Below are 5,094 nucleotides of genomic sequence, written 5' to 3' on the forward strand. Positions count from 1 at the left end.
CGCGCGGCTAGTCCGGGCCCCCGGCCCCACGGTGCCCCCGCGCCCTCCAGCAGAGGTGGAGCGGCGGAAACGGCGAGCGCCAGGCGCAGGTGGGGAACCTGTGGCGCCTCCAACAAGCAACACGTGGAATGGAATGTTGAGGAGCGGGCGCGGGGCCGGAGACTGCGCGTGCGCGCGCCGCCGCCACCGCCCCGACCCGGAGCCCGGGTGGCCCGCCGCGCAGTTTACCAGGCAGGGAGCCGAGAGAGTGGTGGCTTTGAGGGCGCACACCTGGGGCTACTCTGATTGCAAGGATCCCTCCACCTGGCCTCTTTTTCTCCTACAAGCTTTTCAGGGATTGGATGACAGAGAGATGGGCAGCTGTCCTCCAGCTGGAAGGCTGGAGCCGGCCCGGAGATCGCTGAGACCCGACCTTGGGGTCCAGGGTTGAACCAGAGAGCGAAAAAGTGGGAATGGAAGGCTTCACCTCTAAATAACTTTGAGGTGAGACTTTCAGAAAGTCTCTCCCCTGCTCCGCTGCGGTTTGACTCTTGTGCCGAAGTCCATAATGATCAGAGTCAGGTGCCCCTTCATCAAAAAGAAAACAACAAAAATACAAATGGGGTTTTCTTTGTAAACTGATTGATTCCTGGAGATGCGTGAGCAATATCGATTTTATGTTTTCGAAATGACACTCCGATTCAGTTCAAACGGAGCTCTATTATTTTCTAGGTTGGGATGCGGTCGACTCAGACAGGTTGTGTAGTGTAGTGCAAATATTTGCGCGGACGCGCGATCTCCCGCGCTGTTAGCGTTGGTCAGTGCAGGCGGTGCACTTGGTCACTGTTGGCTCTGGCCTCCAGTGGGCGTCTGGTAGCTGCCTATTTGCGCAGATTTCTCAGTCCCAACGCCAGGACCCCCTAGAGTTTCTTTTTGTGTTTCTATTTCTAGTGTCCAGAGTCCTGACGGTTCGGAAATGCGCACAACAATGCATTCAATACAAGGGGGAGTGTGCAGTGACGGGAATATCTGGGAGGTGTGGACACTCAGTGGAAGCAGCAGCGGGCAAATAAAACAAGGACCAGCTTTGAGCTCATCTACCCCCGTGGCCAAATAGTAGGTTTTGCTTTTCCAGGCCACTTGCACAGTTAGGTACACATGAGAGAACCTTTCTTTCCGCATTGACTGACCTTCTCCCCAGATGGGGTAAAAGACAAGGAGGCATTACTCCTGGAGAGCCTTGCTTATTTGTCGCACCTTAATTGGTGCCTACCCTGCCAGCATCCCGCTTACATAAAAGGTGTTCAGGAGGGCCTGACTGCAGGCTAATGGCTAACTGCCAACGGATACAAATCTCAAAAATGGATGTTTTTCAAACCCAGCGTATTATTTTTGACAAGGTAAACAAACAATAAATAATAATCATTCAAATCATAATAGTGATTATTTACACAGCACTTTAAAAAACATTTTATTCAACAATTCATACGTTTTGCTTCAATCCCACTGACTAAAATTCACTATTCCCACTTCCTCCCTGCGTTTCCTGTTTCCATTCCTCCTTTTTTAACCCTTCTGAACTTTGTCCTTGAGTTGTTGTTAAGTGCTGTCCAGCCGGTCCTGTATAGGGTTTACCAAGGAGCGGCTGGTGAGCTTGAACCGCCAACCTCACATTTTTCTTCCACTGGATCCAGGACCTTCTAATGTGATCTCTTTCAGAGCAGTTGGTAATGGTTGTTGTTAAGTGTTGTAGAATCAGTTATAACTCAGGGTTTCCAAGGAGCAGCCAGTGGGTATGAACCGCTAACCTTGTGGTTCTCAGACCATTGTTGATCCTATAAGGCACCATCTAGTTCTTCCAATTGTAGAGTCATGGAGACAGATGTTGGAGTGGTCCATTAGTCCATTGGGCTAATTGCTTCCATACGTTTTATTTTCATCATCCTTCTTTCCTCTGGACAGAGAAACTCCATCATCCACGCCTTAGATGGCTGCTCACAACTGCTTTACAGTGTGCAAAAGTTCTCTGAAAGTACTTCTCTAATGCAATCACCAAAGTTATCATCTGATGCAAGGAAATCTTAATATCCCTGCTATTTCCATGCTTTGTACCAGGCATTGCAATATACTTTGTACATACATTATCTCATTAAGTCCCATTTTACAGATGAGGAACCTGAAACAAAGAATCCTTTATCTCAATGAAATAAGGACTTAGCAAAGGTTTCCAATTCCAAATTGTTCTGGTGGTGTGGGGATGGGGGAGGGTTAGCTACAATTTGCTTTGCTAATAAATGAATATATTAAATGCTTGAGGTTTATTAAAGTGACAACTAAAATAAGAGACATAAAAGTGCATTGTAAAGAGAGTAGTTTATTACCCTTCCATTCTTAAATAATCAAAGGTATATTTTGTACTCTACTAATTAGTTGATACTGCTTGATAACTTTCTATGTTCTTTCCATTAAAAACAATTATCAAATTAAAAACTTTCTAAGCTTTGGAGTTGCCACTGGAAAACAGCTAATAGTTTATAAAATAATATATGCAGAATTTTCTCCATGAAGATGAAAATGGTTCAAGGGTCATAAATTAAAGAACTGTCCAAAAGGCAACAAAGACGATGTTTAAGGATTAAATACATACTGGTTAAGAAACTAATTTGTGAAAGAAAAAAATTATGCTGGGTATATTTAATTTAGAAGAAGAAAGATGCAGTCCCTGATTGTAAGAAACTTACAGGTTAAGGAATAATAAATGAGAAAATCAATTATTTTTCAAAGTAAACTGATAATGACATTGCATTGCAATCTTCTGATCAACCCAATAACACAGGAGATCATAATAACAAAGAAGTAATACCTTGTACAGGAGAGGGTGGCATCCAGAAAGAAGTTGCATCCAGATATTTTGAAGGATGATTCTGAATTATTGGAACAACATTCACAAAGCCATGAAATTGTTTGCCAGAGTTGGGGAATTGCAAGTAAACTGTTATGTGTGAAACGAAGACACACATGAGAAGATGTTGGAAGACGAGACAGAGAACAAACAAAGGCAAATTCAGGAGTAGCCTTGAGTGCCATGCTTGGGAAATTAACCCATCTCCTGAGCAAAATAGAGATCCGTAGAAGGATGTATCTTTAAATAAGGTATGACATAATGTGATTTGTAGCCCTTAAGAGTCTAACTGGAGCAATATAAGGACAATGAAACCACAGACAAGATGTCATGAGATTTTTAAAGAAATCTGGAAGAGAAACAATTTGGTCTTGAATTTAATACAGATGGAAAAAGGAGGGGGAAAGCCTAAGAGATGGACAAAGGAATTAACAGAATATATCTGAGGAGTTTAAGCATGGGGTTAATGGTGACTGCCAGAAGGAGCTAAGTTTGGATATGGATGATAAGAGATAAAATGTGAGGTTACAGAAGAAACGCAGGTTTTGAGAAATATCAAGTGTCATGAGATCTATGGAACACATCAGCGAGGTCCTGGAAACAGCTGGAAATGCAACTCTGTTACTCAAGTCTGGCTAAGAGAGTTACTAGCTTGGAGGTGGTAGCTGAAGGTACATACATGGATCATGTGGTCAAGAAATTATGTAAAAGGAGGCCAGTGATGGATCCCCAGGAAAGCTTCCATGCCTATTCAATTAAGAGATTGTTATTGTTAGGTGCCCTTGAGTTGGTTCTGACTCATTGTGACTTTATGAACATCAGAATAAAATATTGCCTACTCACAATGAAAAACACAGCATCAGGATTGGGAGAAGACTCATTAACAATCTGCGATATGCAGATGATACAACCTTGCTTGCTGTAAGTGAAGAGGACTTAGAACATTTGCTGATGAAGATCAAAGAGCACAGCCTTCGGTATGGATTACATCTCAATGTAAAGTAAACAAAAATCCTTACCACTGGACCAGTAAACAACATTCTTATCAACGGAGAAAAGATTGAAGTTGTCAAGGACTTCATTCTTCTTGGATCAACCATCAACACCCATGGAAGCAGCAGTCAAGAAATCAAATGATGTATTGCATTAGACAAATCTGCTGCACAAGACCTTTTTAAGTGTTGAAGAGCAGAGATGTCAGTTTAAGGACTAAGGTTCGCCTGACCCAGGTATTTTCAATAACCTCATATGCATGCAAAAGCTGGATAGGGAATAAGGAAGACCGTAGAAGAACCGATGCTTTTGAGTTATGGTGCTGGAGGAGAATATTGAAAGTGCCATGGGCTGTCAAAAGATCCAATAGATCTCTTTTGGAAGAACAACCAGATCTATGTTGGAAGAAGTGCAGCCAGAGTGCTCCTTGGAGGCCAGGATGGCCAAACTTCGTCTCTCATACTTTGGACAAATTATCAAGAGGGACCAGTCGCTGGAGAAGGATATCATGTTTGGTAAGGTGGAGGGTCAGAGAAAAAGAGAAAGACCCCAAAGAGATGGATTGGCCAAGTGGCAGCATCAATGGACTCAAGCATGACAACAGTAGTGAGGTTGGCCAAGGATAAGGCAGTGTTTTGTTCTGCTGTGCATAGGGTCGCCATGAGTCAGGACCGACTCGATGGCACCTAACAACTCACAATGGTTATGCTTGAGCCCATTGTTGCTGCCACTGTGTTAATTCATCTAATTCAGGGTCTACTTCTTTTTCACTGACCTTCCACTTTACCACGCATGATAGTCTTATCCAGAGACTTGTCTTTCCTGACAACACATTCCAAAGTATGAGAGACCAAGTTTCGCCATATTCATTTCTAAGGAACATTCTGGTTGTACTTCTCCAAGACAGATTTGTTCTTCTGGCATTCCATAATACTTCCAATATATATTTTTTGCCAGCACCATAAGTCAAATGAATGGATTCTTCTACAATCTTCCTTTTTCATTATCCAACTTTTACATGCAGATGAGGCAATTAAAAACTCTATGGCAACTAAAAGAACTGGTTTTGAAATAGCTTCAGTCCTCAAACTGATAACTTTGCTCTTGAATACTTTGAAGAAGTCTTGCGCAACAGATTTTCCTAATGTAATGTGCTATTTAGGAGTCCTGGTGTGGCGCTATGGGTTATGTGCCAGACTGCAAAGCCGTTTGAACTGCAA

The sequence above is a fragment of the Chrysochloris asiatica genome, unplaced genomic scaffold, assembly GCF_000296735.1.
Source record: "Chrysochloris asiatica unplaced genomic scaffold, ChrAsi1.0 scaffold00032, whole genome shotgun sequence".
Lineage (NCBI taxonomy): Eukaryota > Metazoa > Chordata > Mammalia > Afrosoricida > Chrysochloridae > Chrysochloris > Chrysochloris asiatica.